General features: G+C 43.9%; 1 protein-coding gene across 7 annotated transcripts in view; it reads right to left on the minus strand.

Moving 5' to 3' along the window:
• The window catches only part of LOC126335297 (CD109 antigen-like), a 460905-nt gene that overhangs the window by 211570 nt on the left and 222829 nt on the right, over positions 1-26506 (minus strand). For 3 of the 7 annotated variants that reach the window (XM_049998395.1, XM_049998398.1, XM_049998396.1), the window contains exon 1: positions 12418-12634. The exons of 3 other annotated variants lie outside the window; for them this stretch is intronic. The gene's annotated coding sequence lies outside the window, so the exon portion shown is untranslated. Of the gene's footprint in view, positions 1-12417; positions 12660-26506 lie in introns of those variants that run through there. One more of the 7 variants, XM_049998394.1, reaches the window with a different exon arrangement.

Raw genomic sequence — 26506 nt, forward strand, 5'->3', positions numbered from 1 at the left:
TATAAACAACCCCCCGCCCCCCTCTCTCCCCCAAAAAACTAATGTGGAAATTATACGCACGGGTAAAAACACACACTGTGAAGGGCTTGTCAGCTACAAAGAGCCACTAAAGGAAATTGTGCAGGCAAGAGGAAGAAGGCAGCTTGATACGCCATGTGGCAGTAAGGAAGAAGTACAGGACAGAGGAAATTGGACCGCGTCCAGTAGATGTCAGCCGGAAGATGGATATACCAAAGAAGATAGTCCTACCATAAGCTTACATGCATTTAAAATCATAGAAATCTTTGAACTCCTGTCCTGCAACACTTCCTCAATTATAGTTCCCTGCTGGTCACGACATTTTTTGCTCCACAGAAATGTAGACAACTGTATTCTATCTATACTCTGCGAACCACTCTGAAGTGTATGGCAGAGAATACGTCCCACTGTACGAGTCATTAGGGCTTTTTCCCCGTTTCGTTCAAGAACGATGCGCGGGAAAAACGATTGTTTAAATGCCTCTGTGCGTGGTGTAGTTAATCTAATCTTATCCTCACGATCCCTATTGGAGCTATGTGTGGGGGTAGTTGTATATAGGATGGTCATCATTTAAAGCCGGTTCCTGAAACTGTCAGTAGAGTTTATTGGGGTGGATTGTTTCAGTCTGTCTTCAAGAGTAGGACAGTTCAGTTCTTTCAGCATCTCAGTAGCATCTCAGTGACACTCTCTCACGGTTCAAACAAACCTGTGACCATTCGTGCTGCTCTTCTCTGTATACGTTAAATATCCTCTTTTAGTCGTATCTGGTATGGGTCCCACACACTCGGGCAATATTCTACGATGGGTCGCCCGAGTGTTTGGGAAGTAATCTCCTTTGTAGACTGATTGCATTTCCCAAGTATTCCATCAATAAACCGAAGTCTGCTACCTGCTTTACCCATGACTGAGGATATATGATCGTTCCACTTCATGTCCCGAAAGTCTTACGCAGAAGTATTTGTAAGAGTTTACAAATTCCAACTGTGACTCGCTATATTGATAGGATACTACTTTAAAAAAAAAAATGTGATGTGCACAACTTTGCATTCTTGAACATTTACAGCAGGCTGCCAATCATTGCACTACTTTGAAATGTTAATGTAGGGCAGAATATTTGTACAGCTTCGTTCAGATTGTACTTCGCTATAGATAACTCCATCATCTGCGAATCGTCTGAGTTTATCATTAATATTGTCCATAAGATCATAAATATACATCGTGAACGGCGAGGGACCCAACACACTGCCCTCGTGCACACTCAAAGCCTCTCCAACCACGATAACATGCTGCATTCTGCCTTCCACAAAAGCCCCAATCCAGGCATATATTTCGTGTGGTACCCCGTATGATCACAATTTTGATGAAAAGCGTATGTGTGGTACTGAGTCAAATGCTTTTCGGAAATCGTGACATAGTGCGTCTATCTGACTGCTTTGATCCATGGCTTTTAAGATGCCACGTGAGAAAAGTGAGAGTTGTGTTTCACACGATCTATGTTTTCGAACTCCTTGCTGCTTGGCAAGGATGAGCTCGTTCTTTTCGAGATACCTCATTATGTTTCAGTTCAAAATATGTTCTAAGATTCTACGACAAATGGATATCAAAGATACTGGTCGGTAGTTTTGTGAATCACTTCTACTACCATCTTGTAGACAGGGGTAGCCTGTGTTTTCTTCCATCTGCTGGGTATAGATTCTTGTTCGAGGAATCTACAACAGATTATAGTTAACAGATGGACTAACTCGGTCGAGAACTGGGGACTCATTAAAAATGTCAGACACTGTCTGAGATGATTAACTCATATTCTAACCCTAACTATATGACTGTCGGACCAGCATAATAACAGCACCCTGTGTCAAGAATGAAAGCTATTCTTTTTATCTGCCTAGACATTTCTAAGATTTATTTTAGGAGTAATTAAGTAGGTCCTCTCTGGCTATCGCCAAAAGATCTCAGAAGTCATCGCAATCTTTTTCGGAGTTGCTAAATAGCATGTACCAGACAGCCAAAATAGACGTGAGCCGTATAATGTTTGTACGTTTCACACGAAAACCGTGTGCTGGAATGCGACACTTAACTGGAATCTTGTCTTTCGAGGGCAAGGCTCTGACCGACTGAACTATCCATTGCATACCCATTAAATTAAATTTTCTTACAGTAACTGCAGCTTGTGAAATTCAGAACTGTACAAAAGGAAAAGGCAACCAAAGTAACTTAATAAACTACATCAGATGTGCAAATCAGGTTACAACCTAACTTTTTAATGATATCAGCTATATGTTAAAGTGGAAGTTAAGCAGACCTGAAAGGGATGGCAGAAGATAGGAAGCTTCGGGAGTTACCAAGTGAAAACCAACCTTTGGGCAGAACACTAATGACGACGGTATTTTAAAAGACCAGTATTTTCTTATTTCACTTCTAACTGTAAAGCTAACTGCGACACAAATTCAAGAACTTTTGTCACTTGTTGTACGCTGTGAAAGAAAAAGCAATACCTGCTGTGGAAGATGGCAACCCAAACACATGTTAAGGTCTTGACAGATCCCCTACACAATCTTTCATAAAAGAGGAGTATACACAAAGCGAAAAGACCAATTATGAAATTCGCTGCTACAAAATGGACTTACTAAAGAAATCTATAACAAGAAATGAATGTCAAAATACACAAAGCAGAGACAATACAACACAGTTTTCAAACCAGAATGTTTTTATGGGGCTGATACAATCATTTCAAATAGAAGGTGAGACACTGAAAAAATCGAAATGAGAAAACGAAAAGTCATCATTTAGCTGATACAACTCCTACAACGTGCTTGCCATGCAGGTTAGGCTACACATCACTCAGATAATTGACCCTGACACACAGGCCACCAATCAAAGTAGGTCCATAAAGTAGGCCTTTACTACTCCAGGAACACACCTATCATTCAGGACAACCTACATGTCACATCACAGGAAACAGTTTCTTGGTCCGGACACGTAGCCTGCACTGCAAAGCAGGCTCATTTAGAAGGCTGACACTGTTCCTACACAACATGCCTGTTATGCAAGACAGCCTATATTCCAGGGCTGAAAAAGAAATGTTTTAGTCTGTATTACCTCTCCTGTTGTGGCCAGAAGGTTATAAGCCTCACAATGTTTCACTTGTGAGGAGACCTGCTATTTCTGTGCCAAATTTCATTGAAATCATTGAGAGAAGCTGCTACACACACACACACACACACACACACACACACACACACACACACACACACACACACACACTATATGCGTAAGCTAACAAGTTTTTGGGTACTTGAAAAACGTAGGGCCAGTCTCATTAAGTAGGCAGGTTGTGGAATTTTACAAAAGTGTCACGGAGTGACACTAAAAACAAACTGCATCATGGCAGTAAAAGAATACCTGAAGGGAGCTGGAATAATGCAAGTCCATGTATGATACAGAAAAAAAACGACAAACATAAAATTCACAACTGTACAAATAGCCTGGCAGAAAATCTCAAGATGTCCAGAACAACTTGGCCTGACAGACAGAATCGAGTCAATTGAAGAGAATGTAGGTAATACTAGCACAAAGTAAAGCAAAAAAAAACTGTCAAAATGCCCTTTCACGTCCTCCAGTAGAGCCCAAGCGTTAATAATAATAATAATAATAATAATAATAATAATAATAAAGTGGGAATAATGATTACAAGCAAAATACAGAAACCTATAAAATGTCAATAGAACAGACACAACATTTCTATTGTAGCACATGTGTGACAATTATCGTATTAAATTCACGGGCAATGATAACTCCACTCTTGCAGAAAATAATGTCCAAAGACAGAATCTTAGTTTCAGAGCGAAAATATATTTATTAAGTAACAATGTTACTATATTGTGGCTCCACTGAAAACGGAGAAACTTGTTAGCCGCCGACGACAACATGGAAAAGTAAGAGAGATTACGCTTTAACGTCCTGTCGATGACGAGGTCATTAGGGACTGAGCACACGCTAGGACTGGGGAAGGAAACCGGCCTCTTCCCTTTCGCAACAACAACGCCGCCATTTGGCATAAAACTTTTCGCGAAACGGCGGAAAACCACAGTGTGGATGGCTGAACGGGGGGGGGTTTCAAGAGCTATCTTTCCGAATGAGAGTCCAGCGTCTTAATTACTGCACCACCTGCCTCAGTCCGGAGAAATTGAGCGTTTAGGGGGAAAAAAAAGTGTCGATACTCCCCGGCACTTGCGACCTCTCCTCTGAGAAAGTGCAGGCTTTTAAGAAATGAGAAAGCATTTCAGTAGACACGCCTGCTCGAACGGTCCCAGTGCGCAGTGTAAAAAAACCGCCTGCCCGACCCGTTCAAGTCGCCGATCTGTGACGTGAAAGGCTTCGCTTCGCGGCCCTGGCCGAGATTTCGGGACGATATCCTCTGCAGCCTGGGGTATCAGACCGTGGAGATCGATTATGCGGCACAATGGACCGCGAACAGCGGTCGCCGAACTCCACGCCCTCCGGGAAGAATTTCTCCGCCACGTCTCTTGCGCGTCGCGTCCGTAGTGACCCTCGAGCATATCAAGGCTATAGCTGTCAGCCGCTAGTTCCCTGTGGTGAAGTGAGCTCGTTCCACTCTCGCAAGGCGACCGCGACTACTCGTTCATCAGCAGTTTCGTCCAAATTTATAGTAGATGCAGGGCCCGGCCAGAAATTAAAGCGGCAGAAGTGGGATATCCAGATGGCGAAGCGTTTAGACAAAATAGCAATTTGGCGCGGATCGAGGGAAGCACGAGCAGTTTACGTTAGCGTAGCGCTCGGCACAGCGGAAAGAGTACACAACGGCAAGCCGAGGAACGTGGGTCCAGTACGCATGCAGAAACATTATTTTCAATTTTCACGTTACTTACAACGTAAACAAACCTAATGCTCACTGTATGTATTTAATATTCTCATAGAAGCACCAAAGGCGAAGGCAAAGGTAAATACAGGACTGCAGATAAATTTCCCGGAAGCGACTGTAAGCTACACAAGGGAACTTCATAAACGAAATTAGATACTTTTAATACTTTACAGCTGACTTTACATGTGCTGGGGTGATACTCATCATAAAAGGGGGGGGGGGGGCGGGGGAGAATAACTGGCTTGGCATCTTTTACATATTATAAACGCTCCACTTTTACAATTAAATGTTTGTTTAAAGTCTTCTATAGACAGAATAAAAACTTACATTTATAGCATTTGTAGACTGAGAGAAAGCTTTTGACAATGTTCACTGGAATATTCTCTTTCAAATTCTGAAGGTGGCAGTGTAAAATACAGGGAGCGAATAGCTATTTACAATTTGTACACAAACCAGATGGCAATTATAAGAGTTGAGGGGCATGAAAGGGAAGCAGTGCTTGGGAAGGGAGTGAGACAGAGTTGTAGTCTATCACCGATATTATTCAATCTCTATATTGAGTAAGCAGCAAAGGAAACAAAAGAAAAATTCGGATTGGGAATTAAAATCCATGGAGAAGAAATGAAAACATTGAGGTTCGCCGATGACATTGAAATACTGTCAGAGGCAGCAAAGGACTTGGAAGAGCAGTTGAATGGAATGGACAGTGTCTTGAGAGGAGTATATAAGATGAACATCAACAAAAGCAAAAGGAGGATAATGGAATGGCGTCGGATTAAGTCGGGTGATGCTGAGGGAATTACATTAGGAAATGAGACCCTTAAAGTAGTAAAGGAGTTTTGCAATTTGTGGAGCAAAATAATTGACGATAGTCGAAGTAGAGAGGATATAAAATGTAGACTGGCAATGGCAAGGAAAGCGTTTCCGAAGAAGAGAAATTTGTTAACATCGAGTATAGATTTAAGTGTCAGGAAGTCGTTTCTGAAAGTATTTGTATGGAGTGTAGCCATCTATGGAAGTGAAACATGGACGATAAATAGTTTAGACAAGAAGCGAATAGAAGCTTTCGAAATGTGGTGCTACAGAAAAATGCTGAAGATTAGATGGGTAGATCACATAACTAATGCGGAGGTATTGAATAGGATTGGGGAGAAGAGAAGTGTGGCACAACTTGAGTAGAAGAAGGGGTCGATTGGTAGGAAATGTTCTGAGGCATCAAGGGATCGCCAATTTAGTACTGGAGGGCAGCGTGGAGGTTAAAAATCGTAGAGGGAGACCAAGAGAAGAAGAAACTAAGCAAATTCAGAAGGATGTATGTTGCAATAGGTACTGGGAGATGAAGAGGCTTGCACAGGAGAGTAGCATGGAGAGCTGCATCAAAGCAGTCTCAGGACTTAAGACCACAACAACAGCAGAGAGATTACTTTGTTTACCACAAAAAAAGATTTTCTCTCATCGCACCGTCTGGCAGAAAATCTCATTTAACGCATCACTTCGCCAAACATTGCTGGGGATAGCTGACGATGTACGATGGAATGTATTTTGATACTAGCTTCTCACGATGTGATTTCTTTTTCTCTCTCGATGGACCGATATAACCTGCTCCGGAAATCTGCTGGGGTGTGCTCAAAGTTCAAAATGAAACTAACGGAATACGCAGTCCTGCATGCTTTAATTACAATTGTTTCTTGGTGAGTTATTCGTACATACCTCGTCAAGGTTTTAAATACAATCATTGCTTCGAAATTTGTTTGCAATCATAAGTTTCCCTTTGCCTTTCCTTTTATTCATTTAGTGAAAATATAAATACATAAAATATATTGAGCAATGTTTCAGTTTATTTGCAGTTAAACGTAAAAACAGAAAATAATAATAAAAAAACGTTCCCACATACGGACTCGACCTCACGACCCTCTGATTACAGGTCTGTACTCTTTCCCCTCTGCCAACCCAGCCTGGCAGCTACGCTAAAATAATCAGATTATGCTTCACTCCATCCGCGTTAAAAAATGCAATTTTTTCTGAAAGCTTGGCTATTTGGAGCTCCCACCTGTCACTTTCATTTCTGTCCGGGTCTTTCTTATACCATACATCTGGACGAAATCGGTGATGAAGAGTAGGCTTGCTTCTCTTGTGGCCCACGTGCCTTAAACTGCACCCTGCAATAGCCTGAAATTACAAGCTGGAATATTTTCAGACTAGGTAACTCGGTGTGAAAGTACGAGGAAACTGACATAACTGAGACTTAATACCTAGGAAGGATAGAAAAAACTGCTATCGAATCTCACGAGGCATTAACAAACTGACTTTGTATGTTGTGCGATTCAGCAGTTAATCGACACGAGGAACTAAGCCGCGTCCCGAATAACACAGATCCGGCGGTGCAGACACGGTACTGTCGGAATCGGAATCCCCAACAGCGCCGGTCAAACATGACGCATGACACTTCGTCCACGCGTCACGCGCCGCCCGTTTGACTTGGACCCTTTCAATGCCAGCTTATATTTACTACTGTACACGTAGCCACGCTACCCCTTGACAGAACAACAGTCTGGCTTCTCGGCATCCTGGCTGACGTTAAGTTTCACTTGTATATGCACACACTGTGCAGCTTTATAACTAGACCTTAGATTTTTGGTAAAAACCTATATTGTTCCTCATTAAATAAAGGCAATAAAAGTTGTACATACTACACACGCAAACAAAGTTGACACTTGGCGCGGTGGCTGATGGGAGCGACCGTAAAGGCATTTCCCATTTATAGTCGCTCCCATCAGCCACAGTGCCGAGTGTCAACTTTGTTTGCGCGAACAATACACGAATTACGCCAATTTATAACCGAAAAAGCTAGTTTTGTAGCACGTAATTATACCTAATTTCATGTTGGTACCTGAAAAAAATCCAATGAAATAAAATATTTCATGACAAACATTCTCTCGTGGTTTACCCATTCCCCTAATTTCATGTCAGAACCTGATAGTATCTAATTTTTAAAAAAACAGTCAAAATTTGTACGACTAATACTACTCTTCTGGTCTTCCCGGATACTTAGAAAACAGTAACTGAATAATAATTGGTTGGCGTGCTTGCGTGAACACCTTTCGTGGTCAGAGGACGACAGCATAGGCCAGCTAATTCCAGTCCGCCCTGCTCCGCATGGCTTTGTCGGACGCTGTGAACCGTCAAATGGGCCGGCAGGGCACGGAGGAGCCTTGTGACCTGTCTCCGGCGCGTTTCTGTCCTGTCGGAAATGCCTGTTTAAAACATCTGCACTGTCTTCATGCAGTCGGTCAGCCTGCTGCTTAGATGTGGTGAAATATTTCACAGCGATAGTGTATTTGTGGAAAGTCAAGCATGCCGAAAATAGCCAGCTCCAAATCATCTCCGATCCGTCAGTGGTTACAAGAATTTCCTGATTTCTCTACGGTTCGAAGAGCAATTCACTGCAATGTGTGGAACAAAGAAGTAAGTATAATGTTAACCTTTTATCTGCTACGCTCACTCAGAGAACAGTGATGCCACTGTTTAACCAGAGTTAACTTGCACCAGACATATGCGAATGCAAAAATATTGTTTAGAAATGATTAGTGTAAGTTAATTTTGCTAAGTAGATCTTGTACGTAAATTCTTCCACAAAGTATTTCTCATTTCTTTTTGTTTTTAGGTACGTTATGAAGAACAGAGGTCGCATTTAAGTCAGCACGTTGGAGGGATTAAACACCAGGCAAACTTAAAAAATAAATCAAACATAAAACAAACGTTTCTAACTAATCAAAATGCAACAAACAAAAACGAATTTCATCCTTATCTGTGTCAAGCCATTGTTGCAGCAAGCATCCCATTCAATGCAGCTGAAAATAGCCAGTTCAAAAGTTTTCTACAGAAATACTGTCACCGCAGCATTCCATCAGAATCCACACCGAGAAATAACTATTTAGATACTTTACATGAAAATACATTGAGCAGGGTAAGGGAAGATACAGGCGATTCATACATGTGGATCTCGGTCGATAGGACAGGTGACAGACAAGGTCGACATGTGGCTAATCTGATTGTTGTAAAATTAGATCCTGACAACCGCTCTCTACCTCATCTGATCTGCAGCAAGGAGTTAAAGGCTAACCAAGAAACGATTGCTTACTTTGTTAATAAAGCACTCAAATTACTTTTCCCCCTACAGTATAGACGAAAATAAAGTACGTGTAATCCACATTGTTGCAGCTGTATACATGATAGCTGGTGTTAAATTCTTGAAAGTATTTTACCGAGCCTTGCTCATGACATGAATCGTGTAGCTGAGACGAAATGTCTCAAATTTCCACATGTAAATAAGCTAGTTTCAACCATCAAAAAGGTTTTTATTAACGCACTACACGAACCCAGTTATTTCGAGAGGAACTTCCCAACGTACCACTTCCACGAGAATCCATACTTACTCCGTGGGGAACGTGGCTAGAGGCCATGAAATATTACAGCCAGCATTTGTTATTTAATTGCGGGAGGATTCAATTAGCATTATTTCAGCTTAAGATCTTCTAAAGGACCCAACAATTTCCAACGACACTGCATACATAAAATCTCATTATGCATTTCTGGTCCCTATCAAAGCTGTGGAGTATTCAGGGAAACCAGTCTGCACGCAACTGCGATTGGTAGAAGAGATGACAAAAAAAAAAAAAATCAACTTTGTCCCAGGTTCTATTGGTACTAAAGTTAGAGCTGACCACCCTCTGCACAGTGGCTGCTGACATCTTACTAGGTAAATCAACAGAATATCAGTGTGCGGTCCCCTTGCGCCTAATACCGTCCTTTAAATATGCTCTGGTGACATCTGTTGAGGCAGAACGCTCATTCTCTGCATATAAGTTGCTAGTAACAGACAAGAGATACAGCTTGTCAATGGAAAATCTCGAGAAAGTGTTAGTTATTTACTGTGACTGTAATTACGGTCATAGACAACAACATACTGCGGATTTTTGTCAATCTATTTATCTTTTTAGAACATAAAATGTCAGCTTTTGGTTAGATATTTTCTGATTTTTATAAGCTATTTTTGTAAGTGACAGGCCCTATTTTAAGTATCTAATTTAAGATTTTTAGAACCTAAAAGTCTGAGGTGTAGTTGTAACTATTAAAATAGTCGCGACCACATTTGCGACAAGGTGATGGAACACTAACAACTCCAGTATCTCTATAGGGCCTAAACTGTCTATCATTATCAGTCGTTTAAGCATAGTTCTTCCCTAACACATCTAATTCAAGCAAATCCGCGCGACCTATGGCAGGGGGTGATTTCCCCATGGGGTATATTGGGTGAAGTTTTGCAGTTCCGACACAGTCTTGCAATCAAGGAGAGAAAAAAAATCTCATTTCTGACAATAGACTCCCTGTAAAAATATGAAAGTCGACACCTTCCTCACATATGCAATGTACCTGTCACAGACTCTGACGGAGACCTCTACGACGTTAAGACGATAGCTGTTTACAAGGGAAGGGTAACAGAGTTCTGTAAATTAAGCCGAGCTGGAAGTCAAACCTGGATCCCTGCCTATAGAGAAAAGTTTTTACCGACTGAGCTGTCCAGGCATGTCTCCAACTGATCCTTGAAGTACCAGCCCTGCCGGCTAAAAGATGGCACGCTCAGTTTGTAAGAGTAATGGCCGTGAAATGCTGGGTTCTGCATTCGACTCCCCGTTCGGCACAGTTTCAATATGTGGCTGATTGCCACTGCGGCTACCATTAGTGTCATCAGTATAAAAGGCTGTTATGCTTTGCGAAAGGTCCGTTCCGTTCTCCAGGAGAGAAATATGACGAGAGGAACTTCGGTATCGCAACCTTAACACTTGTTATCCTGACGCTCTGGTTCCGACTTCCTCCTAACGCAACTTCTGTTTCTGCGAAAGAAGCGCAAGTCATTCCGTGCGAATTTTTGAAACTACGCGGCTTAAATGCAACCTATTCAATAACAGAACAATGTCAAGGGACCATTTCACTGTCTTCGTAAACAAAAGATATGAGGTCCATCCCTAGGCGCCATTGGGCAGTTCCGAAGCAGAACAGCCTTCGTTTACCAGCTAAACGTTCATACCATCTACAATACCACTTCAGCTCTCTGGATAATCAAATACTTCCAGGCGAAAAAGAACATCGTAGCGGCAGGTTAAACGTAACTATGTTTCTCTCTCCTGTCTGCAAAAGAAACCAATTTCTAATTCATGTCAAGTACGGTACTTCCTTTGCACGCAACGCCTTCCACTGAGTCATACGTGAAGTTATCATTTCACTAGCTGAAGGAGCGTGGGAAGAATGATTTTTTTACGTCCAGGTGTTTCAATGTTACGGTTGTACGGCTGGAGAATATTCGTAGACTCCGTCGTGAAAACAGACACTGGGTGGTTTAAGTACAACTTTTCTAGTGATATCGCATGCGTTTTCTACAGTCTGGCAGTAAAACTATCGAGCATTCTCGCTAATCTGGCAAGAGAAGCAAGTCGGTGACCATAATCAATGATCATCTTCGTAAAACCTCTATGTCCACATTGTAAGATGAAGGAGAACCACAACTGTGCCCAGGTGGTTCGTCCACCATTCGGACAATTCCTTCCCTCCTCCCGTTCAGTTTCTTTTTACTTGATGGACAACGGCCGTGTTGTTAAGACAACATCAGACCAACAGATCACATCGCTTGTAAATCGGGAGGACCATGGAGAAAACAGAAGAGCTTGAAAAGAATGTAACAATAAGTTCATTATCTAGAGCGTGTACCTAGCGTCTTCAAAGACAGCGATTTCAAAAATGGTTCAAATGGCTCTGAGCACTATGCGACTTAACTTCTGAGGTCATCAGTCGCCTAGAACTTAGAACTACTTAAACCTAACTAACCTAAGGACATTACACACATCCACACACATCCATACCCGAGGCACGATTCGAACCTGCGACCGTAGCGGTCTCTGGGCTCCAGACTGTAGCGCCTAGAACCACACGGCCACTCCGGCCGGCTGACAGCGATTTGACAAAAGCTGATTACCCATAATAAAAATCCTGATTGTCCCTCCGTCAAGCAACGCATCCCATATTCAAAGAAACTGCCTTTGTACCACGATACTTATGGTATTACCGAAAGAAATTCGAAGGGATTTTGAAGTTTATCCAATGATACATCACTGAAATGCTGAGGGGCACGGCTTGAGAAGGTCACAGAAAAAAAAATTGGCTGTGAAGATAACTAAATACAAGACATGTAAAACCTTCGGAACATTACACATGGCTTAACACAGTAACACTGGTTGCTCTGAGAAGATGGTCTGAATGCAACTGGAGACGAATCAAATGGAGGTTGCAACCGCCATCTTGCGCTATCCGTGGACGGGGACCCTCCGCGAAAAGAAACTTTACACATCCGTCTTATCCGTTATCTGCATAAGAAAAGGAAAAGACGAGCGACGAATCACGCTGTGGACCTGGGCTTGGCACCGATGACGCATCACTGCAGCGTTATTAGACTGCTTGCTTACCTGCTGGAGTGGAACACTGGCCTTCTAGCTGCTCACGAAGGAAGGCTGGCTCCGCTGTCGGACTCGTTCACGATCGCACTCGCAGACGACACTTTAAAGGGACGGACCACAAAGTGAGCCTATGTGGCAGCTGGCACCGCAACTGCACGCACCGTGCGACTCAAATACTGTACGAACAGCAACAGGTGTCGGCGGCTCCAACTTGACTGACGCTCCGTCGGACAGCGGCCTGCCGGCAGCCTCGCGGCCCCCACCCGCACCCCAGGTTTCCCCCCTCCACTCCGTCCCAGACGGCCCACGGCCTCACCGTTACCTGTCCCTCCGCCTTAGTCACGCTCCGGGGCCATGTGCTTTGCTGCGCGGAGGCCAGGCAAAAGCTACATTTCGTTACGTTCTCTTATTAGATGAACTTCCCTCCCTACATAAATCCCAAAGAACCCATGAATTCCGAAGTAGTTCATCAGTCGCAATGGCTGGCGAGTGGTGAAGTTCCAATCTTTCGGTAAACTATTATTACTCTCCTCCAACCCCCTTCTTCCAGTGGGTGAGAACGTTTTGACCAGGTCAACAGTCGAACATACGCTACATCGAGGAGGGTCTGGGCAACAAGGGAAATGTGCAGTCTTCAATTATCTGTTGAAGGATAACGTCGCAGAGACCTCGAAGATAGGGAAAAGCCATGGGCCTTGACAAGTCTGAATTGTGGCGCCTGCTGTCCAAGTAATTGCCTTTGTGAACCACACGTGATCATGTTATAAACTCCATGCCATTCTATACCATTACCCCAGGTGTTGGGAGCCGTATGACTTAAGGCGCGCACATACTACGACATTGTCTCGTTGTCCGAGATTTGCTTCGTGTGTACGGGCGGCAAATCGGAGCCAAAACAGCGGTTGCTCTTGGTTACGGTTCGGACTGCCAGCAGTTACATCAAAGCGTTGGCGTTGGGTTGACCGTGCGACCTGTCTCTTAGCATGGCTCCCAGGTCGAATATTCATCGGTTCAGTAGCGATTTGCTGTTTTTGTCGAACGGATGAGTATTTATTGTGCTTAACATTACTGGAAAACGGAGTGGAATACGGAGACAGAATTAAAGCTGATAGAGTTTCATCACTACTACGCAATGATGGTCTCTTATCAGTTATTCTCTTTTGTTAAGATACCGTCATCAAGGAGCTTTCAGACTTTTCGTCGCTATCTCAGGAGCATCGCATATTTGATGGTCTGCCACTGCCAGATTCATTCATCACCACAGTGGTAATACACTATACTCATTCTAACATTTCTTCTTAATCACACACCTTAGATGCGATATCGCACTATGACGTTGAAGAACCTAAGAGAGCAAGTGTGAAAGCACACCTAAGAGAGCAAGTGTGAAAGCAGGCCTAAAAAATCAACTGCAATATTACGTCTCCTCCTCCCTCCAAGGATTAAGTGATTTCACCTGTTCCGGTCATCAAAGTCTAGTCACCTCTTCCGTGGTCTTCCCCTGTCTCGTCCCTCGCGTTTTGTAGTCAAGAATTAAATTTGGAAGTGTATTTTCAGAGATTCTGTCTACAAGTTCCCACCATACATTTCTATTCAGGTCTATTTTATTGTGCATTGAATCAACTTTTAATTGATTCCTAATATCTTCATTTCTGAAGCGATCTTCTCTGGTGCAGCCTTTAGCACTTCGGAGAAATCTCATTTCCGCAGCCTATATCCTGCTCATAACCTGTTGCGTGGGACCCAGGTTTCAGCTCCACAGAGCGTAGCAGAAACTGCCATGACTTTGTAAAACGTCATCTGCCTCCCTTTCGTAGCTTTTTTGGCGTTTATTAATCGTCACACCGACTGCAATAATACTAAAATCATATATAATAAACTTGTCACAAACAAATGAGTAAAATCAACTATGAAGTGTTAGATACAGCTAACGAATTATTCTATGTAGCGCTGTCTAACCCACCGATAGGACGACCGTGGAAATAAACTAGAGTCAGAATGAGCTGGACTCCTTTTGGTGAAATGGGCACAGTTTTCCAAACTAAACTTCCGATGTCTCAGAAAAGGGGAGTGTACAGTCAGCGCTTATTTTCACTTCTGATGTCTGGCAGTGAAACATTAACTTCTAACGAGGTAACCTAGAAAATAAGTGAAGGTTGCTTAGCGAACAGTGGAGAGATGCACATTAGTAATTACTAAGAGAGACAGGAATACGAGTGGATCAGTGGACAGACTGAAGTGAAAGGCGTAATAGCGAGTATAATGAAAGTGGCAGCGGAAGGAACGTATCACCAGGCAAACGAATGGTAGATACTCCAAGAAAATTATTTGGTGAGTTCCAAGAGATACGAGAAGACAGAGGCGACGATGACTATGACGTCTGGTACGAAATTCCTTTTAGTCAAAATGTCAAAATTAAACAAAGAATTTTTGGTTTAATGCTAGAACGTTAGCGACTGTTCTTAATATAAAAAAAATTAAATGGCACTAATTTAGGCATACATAAAGAAAGTAAATTTTGTGATAACGGGGAAAGAAATGAGAGCTTAAAGTTGTACAATTTATCATTTACACAACTGCAGCCACTGACTTGCAACAAAATTTCAAAACGAAGTGTACCAACGAAAATAATGCACGCTAACCGCAAATCTACCACCAGCTCCTAAGTTGATACAGGTTGCGGTTAGCATTTCGTTTATCAGTGCAGACCTCTAACCGAAAGGCGGTTTTCCTCGGAAGGCTGAACAAGCTGGCCATCTGTTAAAAGTTCCCACCAATTCTAGATGCATAACGGAACAACACTGTTCGGTCCATCGGGCGAAACGAGAAGCAGCTCGCCGTCACTAATGACCATGAACATCTTGAGTCGCTTAACACAAAACACAGAAAGGCGTGAGGATTTTGGTTCATCTGTTCAAGTTGTCGCGGAGGTAACGTACTAGGATGGCAAATGTTGTGATCCCTATTCCTGAGGGAGGGTACTGCCCTCTCCATCCAGTGGACTCGGTATCTAAGAAATACACTCCTGGAAATGGAAAAAAGAACACATTGACACCGGTGTGTCAGACCCACCATACATGCTCCAGACACTGCGAGAGGGCTGTACAAGCAATGATCACACGCACGGCACAGCGGACACACCAGGAACCGCGGTGTTGGCCGTCGAATGGCGCTAGCTACGCAGCATTTGTGCACTGCCGCCGACAGTGTCAGCCAGTTTGCCGTGGCATACGGAGCTCCATCGCAGTCTTTAACACTGCTAGCATGCCGCGACAGCGTGGACGTGAACCGTATGTGCAGTTGACGGACTTTGAGCGAGGGCGTATAGTGGGCATGCGGGAGGCCGGGTGGACGTACCGCCGAATTGCTCAACACGTGGGGCGTGATGTCTCCACAGTACATCGATGTTGTCGCCAGTGGTCGGCGGAAGGTGCACGTGCCCGTCGACCTGGGACCGGACCGCAGCGACGCACGGATGCACGCCAAGACCGTAGGATCCTACGCAGTGCCGTAGGGGACCGCACCGCCACTTCCCAGCAAATTAGGGACACTGTTGCTCCTGGGGTATCGGCGAGGACCATTCGCAACCGTCTCCATGAAGCTGAGCTACGGTCCCGCATACCGTTAAGCCGTCTTCCGCTCACGCCCCAACATCGTGCAGGCCGCCTCCAGTGGTGTCGCGACAGGCGTGAATGGAGGGACGAATGGAGACGTGTCGTCTTCAGCGATGAGAGTCGCTTCTGCCTTGGTGCCAATTATGGTCATATGCGTGTTTGGCGCCGTGCAGGTGAGCGCCACAATCAGGACTGCATACGACCGAGGCACACAGGGCCAACACCCGGCATCATGGTGTGGGTTAGCGATCTCCTACACTGGCCGTACACCTCTGGTGATCGTCGAGGGGACACTGAATAGTGCACGGTACATCCAAACCGTCATCGAACCCATCGTTCTACCATTCCTAGACCGGCAAGGGAACTTGCTGTTCCAACAGGACAATGCACGTCCGCATGTATCCCGTGCCACCCAACGTGCTCTAGAAGGTGTAAGTCAACTACCCTGGCCAGCAAGATCTCCGGATCTGTCCCGCATTGAGCATGTTTGGGACTGGATGAAGCGTCGTCTCACGCGGTCTGCACGTCCAGCACGAACGCTGGTCCAACTGAGGCGCCAGGTGGAAATGGCATGGGAAGCCGTTCCACAGGACTACATCCAGCATCTCTACGATCGTCTCCATGGGAGAATAGCAGCCTGCATTGCTGCGAAAGGTGGATATACACTGTACTAGTGCCGACATTGTGCATGCTCTGCTGCCTGTGTCTATGTGCCTGTGGTTCTGTCAGTGTGATCATGTGATGTATCTGACCCCAGGAATGTGTCAATAAAGTTTCCCCTTCCTGGGACAATGAATTCGCGGTGTTCTTATTTCAATTTCCAGGAGTGTAGATTCGTTTAATGCTTTGATACTGTCACCCTGACGCCATTCTTCATCATAGTTGGTGCGCAGTGGCTTGAGGTTGGGGCACAGGTTTTGTTTGCGGATTTAATGACCATCACGGGCACTGGGTGCTCTGCAGCTCTCTTGGACGATTTAGCTACGGGCTGAAATAAAGGATTAGCCTACAGTCTGCGTCGGAGATCGCTAGGTTATGGACACATGCTTAACACTGCACAATCTCTCTTCTTCGCTATTTCTCATTTTCGAAGACCATCCCTCAGTCAAATCGGCAACTGCTGACGAAACATCAAATCGAAGCAGAAGGCAGTTGCGCATATAAATATTGCTTTCGATACAAATTGAAACTTAATCCTATGGCGTGTATTTTGTATACCAAAGATCGCCGTCAGTTTTTGCCGCAATTCCAGTTGCACAGAGCTTTTGTTTGTGGAGGACAGCAGCAGACGCATCTGGTGACAGTATATATCAGCTTTCATAGAGCACTGCATACCGTATTAATGAAACACGCTCTTCCGACGAATGGAATAGGACATTCTGGATAAAGAACATTTTCCATATTCTATCTTATTGCTTTAAAACCAACTAGGAATTTCTGCTGTCAGCTCATCTCAATCAGTTTCCAGGCGAACATTGCGAAGGGCACTTTGTGCAATGGATATCTAGAATCGGATACCTCTACGGAGGCTATCTTTCACAGCGGCACATCGGGATAAACTAAACAGTCGCTGACTGGAAATCAGAGGAGTCGCGATGATGCCTGCTCTTAAATGGTGCAAAGCACTGAGAACACCGACGGCTCAATGAGGCGATTAACATGCTGTGTATGTATAGAGTGTAGTCTTAGTTCCGTTTGGCAGTGCTTCTGCGATATTACGTTTTTGTTTTTTTTCCGTACCATGACTTGGCAGCAGTCATTCAGATTAAAGTGAACATGAAGCAGAATTAATGGTGAGCTTCCGGGTGTCCAGCAGAGTAGTTGTTAAAGTTTTATGTATGACACATCGACGACCTACCAAGTCGTCACCTTCGTGTGCTTGGAATTTTGCTCTTAGTAGTACTGGCTGCCGAAACTCCAACCAGATTGAAAATGGGAACAATAATTCAGCTCAACACCCAGAGGAACACTATTAATTACGCTGAGAACAGCTGAGACATTCCACCAAACTGGACGTTTATTTCAACATTCTCCGTTGCCAGGTGTTCTCCCTTTTTGCATATGTTCATGATGAGTGGATAGCATCTTCTTCCAATATGAAGTTCATAGGGCTGCACGCGTACATTGCTGGTTTTACGAACATTCAGACGTTCTATCGCACCTCGAATAGCCCGCTAAATATGTTGTTGTTGTGGTCTTCAGTCCTGAGACTGGTTTGATGCAGCTCTCCGTGCTACTCTATCCTGTGCAAGCTTCTTCCTCTCCCAGTACTTACTGCAACCTACATCCTTCTGAATCTGCTTAGTGTATTCATCTCTTGGTCTCCCTCTACGATTTTTACCCTCCACGCTGCCCTCCAATGCTAAATTTGTGATCCCTTGATGCCTCAAAACATGTCCTACCAACCGATCCCTTCTTCTAGTCAAGTTGTGCCACAAACTTCTCTTCTCCCCAATCCTATTAAATACCTCCTCATTAGTTACGTGATCTACCCATCTAATCTTCAACATTCTTCTGTAGCACCACATTTCGAAAGCTTCTATTCTCTTCTTGTCCAAACTATTTATCGTCCATGTTTCACTTCCATACATGGCTACACTCCACACAAATACTTTCAGAAACGATTTCGTGATACTTAAATCTATACTCGGTGTTAAGAAATTTCTCTTCTTCAGAAATGCTTTCCTTGCTATTGCCAGTCTACATTTTATATCCTCTCTACTTCGACCATCATCAGTTATTTTGCTCCCCAAATAGCAAAACTCCTTTACTACTTTAAGGGTCTCATTTTCTAATCTAATTCCCTCAGCGTCACCCGATTTAATTTGACTACATTCCATTATCCTCGTTTTGCTTTTGTTGATGTTCATCTTATATCCTCCTTTCAAGACACTGACCATTCCGCTCAACTGCTCTTCCAAGTCCTTTGCTGTCTCTGACAGAATTACAATGTCATCAGCGAACCTCAAAGTTTTTATTTCTTCTCCCTAGATTTTAATACCTACTCCGAATTTTTCTTTTGTTTCCTTTACTGCTTGCTCCATATACAGATTGAATAGCATCGGGGAGAGGCTACAACCCTGTCTCACTCCCTTCCCAACCACTGCTTCCGTTTCATGCCCCTCGACTCTTATGACCACCATCTGGTTTCTGTACAAATTGTAAATAGCCTTTCGCTCCCTGTATTTTACCCCTGCCACCTTTAGAATTTGAAAGAGAGTATTCCAGTCTACCGGATCTAAATACTCGCTATGCATGCGACAGCATGTGCTGTCTATCTTAAAAAATGACGCGCATAAAAACGAGATTTTTCCGGCTCTCATACCTTGGGTTATGTTGGTGACAGAACGCTAGAGTCAAGAGCTCTGGATAGTCCTTTGGCTAGAGTCCAAAAAATATATACTCCTTTCAGCTTTCCCGTCTTTAGGTCTTGTTTACCATCTGAACGCTTGATATTCATACAGCTGGTTCTCTTTTCCCCAAAGGCCTCTTTAATTTTCGTGTAGGCGGCATCTGTCTTTGCCCTAAAAATGATACGAGCTTCTACATCCTTACGTTTGTCCTCTATCCATTCCTGTTTAGCAATTTTGCACTCCCTGTCAATGTAATTATTTAGACGTTTGTATTGTCTTTCGCCCGTTTTATGTACTGCATTTTTATATTTTCTCTTTTCATCAGTTAAATTCAATGACTCTTGTGTTATCCAAGGATTTCTATTAGCCCTCGTCTTTTTACATACTTGATCCTCTGCTGCCTTCATTATTTCATCTTTCAAAGCTATCCAGTCTTCCTCTACTGTATTCCTTTCACCTGTTCTTGTCATTCGTTCCCTGATGATCCCTCTGAAACATCTACGACCTCTGGTTCTTTCAGTTTACACAGGACCCATCTCCTTAAATTCCTACCTTTTTGTAGTTTCTTCAGTTTTAATCAGCAGTTCATAACCAATAAATTGTGGTCAGAGTGCACATCTGCCCCTGAAAACGTCTTAAAATTTAAAATCTGATTCCGAAATCTCTGTTTTACTATTGTGTGTCCAATCTGAAACCTTCCGGCATCTCCATATCTCTTCTGCGTATAACCTTCTTTCATTATTCTTATACCAAGCGTTAGTTATGATTGCATTATGCTCTGTGTAAAACTCTACCAGCCGGTTCCTCTTTCTTTCCTTTCTCCAAGTCCATATTCACCAACTATTTTTCCTTCTATTCATTTTCCTACTATGGAATTCTGGTCCCCCATAATTATTAATTTTTTTAATATATTTTATTGGCGTTTGGAATTAACCATTTAGTCAGAGAAGTGAGTAAGTACAGATCTGGTATACAATATAACATATACAGCATACACATTAGAAATTACATTAATTCCAGGTGAACTTCATGGTACAGTCTGCACATTCACGCACTCAACATGGTCTATTTATCACTACTTCTCGCTGGATGCTTTGACTAACTTATAACTTCCTTGCAGGAACTGGGAAACACTGACATAATCCGTTGTGGTCAGTTGTCGGAACAGGTCCGTCACGGATGTAAGTTGAGGAATTCCTGCTCTGATCAAAGCCTTAAGAAACTTGCGGCGTTGCTTGTCATAGCGAGTATCACATGGTTGAGGCCTGTAATTTCAGTTGGATGGTCTCACAATATGGGGATGCTGAAGTTTCATCCTATAAAGATCTGAAGGGTAGCAGCCGTGACCCAGACGGATGAGCGTTATGATAGTGGTATTATTTCTATATGGCTCGATTTGAGAGAACCAGGTTTCTCGCGGAATACTCTGCTGTATTGCAGTGTAGAGTCTTCCTTTAGACTATTGCGAGATCTCCTACGTCTGTGACCATTCTTGATTAACCTTTTTCGTCAAGCCAGTGCAAAATCTGTATGTGGAAGTCAGGCACATAAGTAAACTACCCGAATTCTACTGACCCATAAAGTCTTTTTCGTATGTGTGACATGCCTTGCCGTGGCAGGGAAAAGAAGGGAACCAGAGGAAAAATGCTCCAATCGGAGCACAAAAAAGCGAAGATGCTACTGTTTAAATATATGACTGTGAAACGTGGTATAGCTTCCTCAGCACCTTTAAAATTTTTCCCAGAATTTTTGCCTTTTTGTGCATCGATAGCAGCATTTTTCCGATGCTACTGAAAATGTCTGGAACTATCTGAAACAGCGGATGAAACGTAGCTATCAATATCCCCACACTTCGGCAGCTCTACGGTTTCTAACACTTAATGAGTGGCTGCAGGATATGGCATCACTGAAGAATCTTTTGGACCGTAGTCCTTGCCGAATTGTCAGTATCGAGGAAGGGTGCGGGGTTACACGGTGTTAGTGTTGTCTCTCCTGTGGAGAGAGGGGGGGGGGGGGGGCTGACAAATACTTTGCCCGGTGTCCTTTTATAGCCGTCAATCCCCCTTATCATACTGCTAAAATTCTAACCAGCAAAACATTTCATACCTGGTCTCCACACTGGGCAATCTCTAGGTGGAATAGCACTGCATCTCCGCGTGGACGAACTGGGCAATTAGGTGGGCTGAGGTGCGAACAAGCGATATTGTGCATAAATAGCTACTTTTTACGACTCACTCTATCGACAATATACTCTACCAAACGCTCTCTTAAACAAATGCTGAGGTGAGCTTGAAAGGCCGCTGTTGCTAGAACGGCGTCATTTAATACGTCACACATCAGCCGCCTTGGGCCGCGCTTTCTGCGTTTCTGCAGTAGGATGGAGGACCTTGGGCGTGAACACCAGAAGCCGGCCAAGGGCAGAATCGCAGCTGCTAATTATCAGCAGTTCCAGCGCGAGCTTCTGTTACTTTCCCTGTGGCGCACTGCCGGCGCGGGTCAGCTGGCCGTCCTTCTAAGGGATTTCTGCTTTCATGTTGACGTGGAGCAGGAAAGCAACAAGACCGTAGCCTCATAAGGACATCGTTGGCCGTGGCGAAATTCTAGGATAAATGTTTCTGTTCTACTGCCGCGTCAGATTCGTTTGTGCACGCAAGCTGACAACTACTTTCACTATCGTCATCATTAGGAGTTAGGCGAATAACGTCATGGAGACGTCACGGGGCCACGCATACTATCAGGGATTGTGTAGGTGTCTGTGATGGAGGAAAATGTGTAGCGATGCTGATTCTGTTAGATGATGGACAAGTTCATTTCTCCATCGGCTTTCAGCATATACAAACGGGCGTTCTATCAACAGAGAGGCAGCTGAGATCGGAAAGTTCAAGAACAACTTTAATCACCGGGACGGCCGCTATACCCTTAGTGGTATATGGTACGGGCTCCCGATACTGAGTAGCAAGAGAAATATGCTAACGGGAAGAACACAGCAAATGCCATAGTCTTCTATTTCCCAGAAACTTCACTCAGTGGAAAAGGGGTCAAAATAAGCGAACACGTTGTAACGTTTTTTACTAAAAGAAAGAGAAAGATTACGAATACGTTGAATGAATGTCTGAACTGGCAATGAGTACTGAACTCGAACTGTCGTGTTGCGTGTTGTTAAGTATAAATGGTGTACTTATTCTGTGTGATTGTTAGCAAAACTTTACACGAATTGATTCTTGAGTTTCTCCCGGCGTATTTGATAATCAAAATATCCACGGGTGTACTGCCGGTCTATAGTGTCCACGGCGGACAGAGCCATCACACCGACGTCATCTCAGACGCCGTCGCAATCTGTTCCACCGAGCTACCGTGGCGCGGACGGCGGAGGGAGCGCGCCGCGGGCGGAGGGTATTTAAATCGGCCGCCGCCGCGCGGCTTCGAGCATGGAAGTCGACGTCTGGACGCCTGCGCTGTCTACTCCCTCGGAGACAGACGTGGAAGAAGCAGCCCAATCCGAGGAAGAGATGCCGCCGGCTTCTTCGCAAGCCGAAGAAGAGGAAACCGTCGAAGAACTGCCCCTTCCGCTTCCGGACGAGCGGAGCGTGCAGCCCTTCCTGAAAAAGATCGTGGCGTCGCTGAAGGACGGGACGTATCCTCATGGGGACAACCCGTACCCCTTCACGCCGGCGCACGCAAAACCACCACTGCCTCACCAACCGTGCGACCTTCGCCACACGCGAGGCATGTTGCGTGAGGTGGTAACGAGGAAGGAGCTAATACTGCTCAACAGCCGCCCCATCTTCACCCCCTCCGACTGGGAACACATCTGCCAGGTCGCAGAGAAGTGGGTGAAAGAGGAGTGGCGCTCCGGCAGGCGTAAGCCTGCCCCAGAGGACATGCCAGCGACCAACTACTTCGCTAGTTTAAACTCAGCGGGGTAGCCAGAGGCCCATTCGAATCGTGAGGCCATCCATACGACAACATAGAGGATAAAGGAGGAACAGCAGCACCGCTGCTTAGCCTCCATCATCTCCGGACAGAGGATGTCCGTGATTTAAGCGAGACGAGACGAGACCGAACCCAGTTCCCCGTGAGCAGCCATAGCGTACGGATCTCCGTGCCGGCACGTTCACAGGAGCTCAGTCCGTCAGTTCACCTGATGATGGCGACATGTTTGATCGCCGAAATATTGTGCCCGTTGGACACTATAGACGGGCAGTACACTCGTGGATATTTTGATTTACACGAATTGATTCAGTAATGCAATTCCCAATACCAATACAGGAATATAGCCACTGAAAAATACATTCAGCCCTTTAGGCACTGCATCATCTGGCCCTGTGCAAAAATGATAACTTTTGTCCCTGTGCACATAACAAATAAATTAAATTGTCTTACCTGTAAAGCAACAACGGTGGAACGCGATATATTCTGGTCTCTCATTAAAAAAAATATAAATATGCTAACTGCAGGCTCAGCAGCGTGTAATGCTGGCCGCAATACCTTAAATGCACATGAAATTCATATGGCTGATAAACGAGAACATTTACGAAACTCCAACTTCTTTACAAAAATGCATGACCTGAACTGGAAGGCGGTGCTGATTATGGTGAATTACTAAAAATCAGTTTTAGCAAAATTATATTGCAAGTTAACTTCGTCTTTTCAGAAAATCTGACAATTGAAGTGACATTACTCACAATTGCTTCACAAACAATGAGATTTAAACAGCAAGTATTATCTAACTTTATTAATCCAACATAAATGCAAATCATCAAATCACACACAGCTCTGTTAACAAATCTTAAAAGTATTACAGAAATGAAATATCTAACTAGCCTTTTTATCAAACCCTTCTACCTGCTGGGGTTACTCAACAATACCCAATTTTCAGCCAACTCATTTATACTAACGTGCTGGCAAAAACAGAAATCATGATTATTGAATATCCTTACCTTATTTGCAAGAAGACTTCTGCTTCCATGTTCAACAATACTGACATACCTACATTAATCTAACTCTTGGTGGCTTCACACAGCACACCGCAAAGACTGCCTACTCCATCGTCTTTCTTTCAAAGACAGCCTCCTACAATTGTACACCAAGCGCTCTCTTACTCCAACAAAGCTGTAAAGTATCTTTGGCTCTGCGGTCGCGCACAGTCAGCGATCCGCATTATCGAGCCTATCAGAGACATTCATCGTATGTAGTATACTAGTTTCATTTTAATTCGTTGATATTCTTATATTATTCTAGTGCCACATACAAATACGCCCCAGTACATTCATTTCAACGTGTCTCGGCTCATTAGTAGATACTCAACTAATTCTGAGAAAGTATAAGTCAAATCTTTCAAGGAACTTTATGTGCATTTTAGAGCACAGCAAGAGCAACCGAAGCGGTGACAGCGGCTAGCGTCACTATTCGCTCTTCTGCGCCCCTTGTTCGAAACCCTATTATTGTTTTTATTTTATTTTTTCCCTTTATCTACCCATGTCCATATAAGATTACTACACGAATGTACAAAACAATAAATGAATTCAACAAATATTCCTGAAGAATAAACGTAAGAATAAAACGTAAGAATTGATATGAGAATGAAATATAAGAATATGAGAACTTGAAAAACATTGTAACTACTGAAAATATACACACATACACCCACCTACTATCGACATAAGCCCGTCCAGGCGATAACAGCGTCACGTGGCGAGGAATGACTGCTAATCAGACACACGCACGATGCATATAGTATCAGTGATCATGCTGTCCTTGGGTAGAATGGGGGACGCGCACGATCCATCGGAGTTTGACCAAGGTTGTGATGGGCCTCGTAAACTGCACTATTTGTTGGGTGTTCATGACATTTCCGTTCGATCATTGACGTGTCTGTTCTCCTTCTGTAGTCTTGGCAATTGTCGTACTATAGACTGGTTATAAAATATGACTCATAGGGTAAGAATATATTACCGTTGCAAGTGAATATGATGAACAGTGAGAACAGGCGAGATGCAGCATAGACCTCGTACAGAAATGAAAACAAACAACAAATCTATGTGAAATATGTTACAACAAAGGAATTAGATAGTCAGAACATGTGGTACTTGGGTACAACAAACAGGAGGTGCGTACGTCTGGATGTCCCTTCCTTACACCTCGTTCTTGTGAACGGACATTGCACCACGACACAGCCACAGATCTGAATACAGCGAACAGTCACATCAATGAACGGGCGGACAGTTCATAATTTTGTGAGACATACATGCCCCTTCTCAGGCACGACGGAAATTTGAACGCAGATCTCCACCTTCGCAGTCGATCACCGTTACCACATAACCAGGACGCCATGGCTACTGAAATTCGTTCGATGTTGCACGTCATCAGCTTGGACCATTCACTGTTTCGATTTTGCTTCTTTTTTCACAGTTTAGGACACTTCCTTCCAGTTTTCATGCTAGAACTGTGTTCAATTTTTGACGGGCTATCCACTGGGCCATCTCACCACTAAATCTGAGGGGGTGCGACGGGAAATTTACCTTGTGAGTAATGTGATGCAGTTTACGGCTGACGTTAACAGTGGCACCGATATCTGTGGATTCCAACAACGACTGATCGAAGACGGCCCGTCTTCTCAAATCAGTGCGGCACTATGTGCGCGGTCACAGTGTCGCCGATTTCACCGCCCGAATGTACAGACTTCTGGCGACAAACGATGAAATTCACACCAGTTTGTTTTATTCGGTGACAATGGCCGACACCCCACGAGAGACAAGTTTAGTCAAAGAAGGCGATCGTGATGTCCTGATTATGAAAAATATCATAATCGGGATATAATTCGGAATCTATGGACTGAAGTCGCAAGTTTATTGGAAAAGACAAGTAGGGAAAATATTTATAGTGTATTTTAGGTGTAAGTTATAACCATAAAAAAATAATTTGTTGAAGTGAGAAGGATGTATCTTATGCTTACCGTTACTGGAGCGGATCTTTTTTTGGGGGTGGGGGAGGGGGTTGTGGTAGGTGGACATTTGCTGTCTGCGAATTATTATTTCTGATTACTGCCGTTTTTATGCCAGTAGTGTGGTGATTCTGTTACATGAAGTGGTCTGCAAATGTGGTGGATGTATTTCCACTTTTCAGTGCGAA

This window comes from Schistocerca gregaria, chromosome 2 (assembly GCF_023897955.1).
Source record: "Schistocerca gregaria isolate iqSchGreg1 chromosome 2, iqSchGreg1.2, whole genome shotgun sequence".
Classification (NCBI taxonomy): domain Eukaryota; kingdom Metazoa; phylum Arthropoda; class Insecta; order Orthoptera; family Acrididae; genus Schistocerca; species Schistocerca gregaria.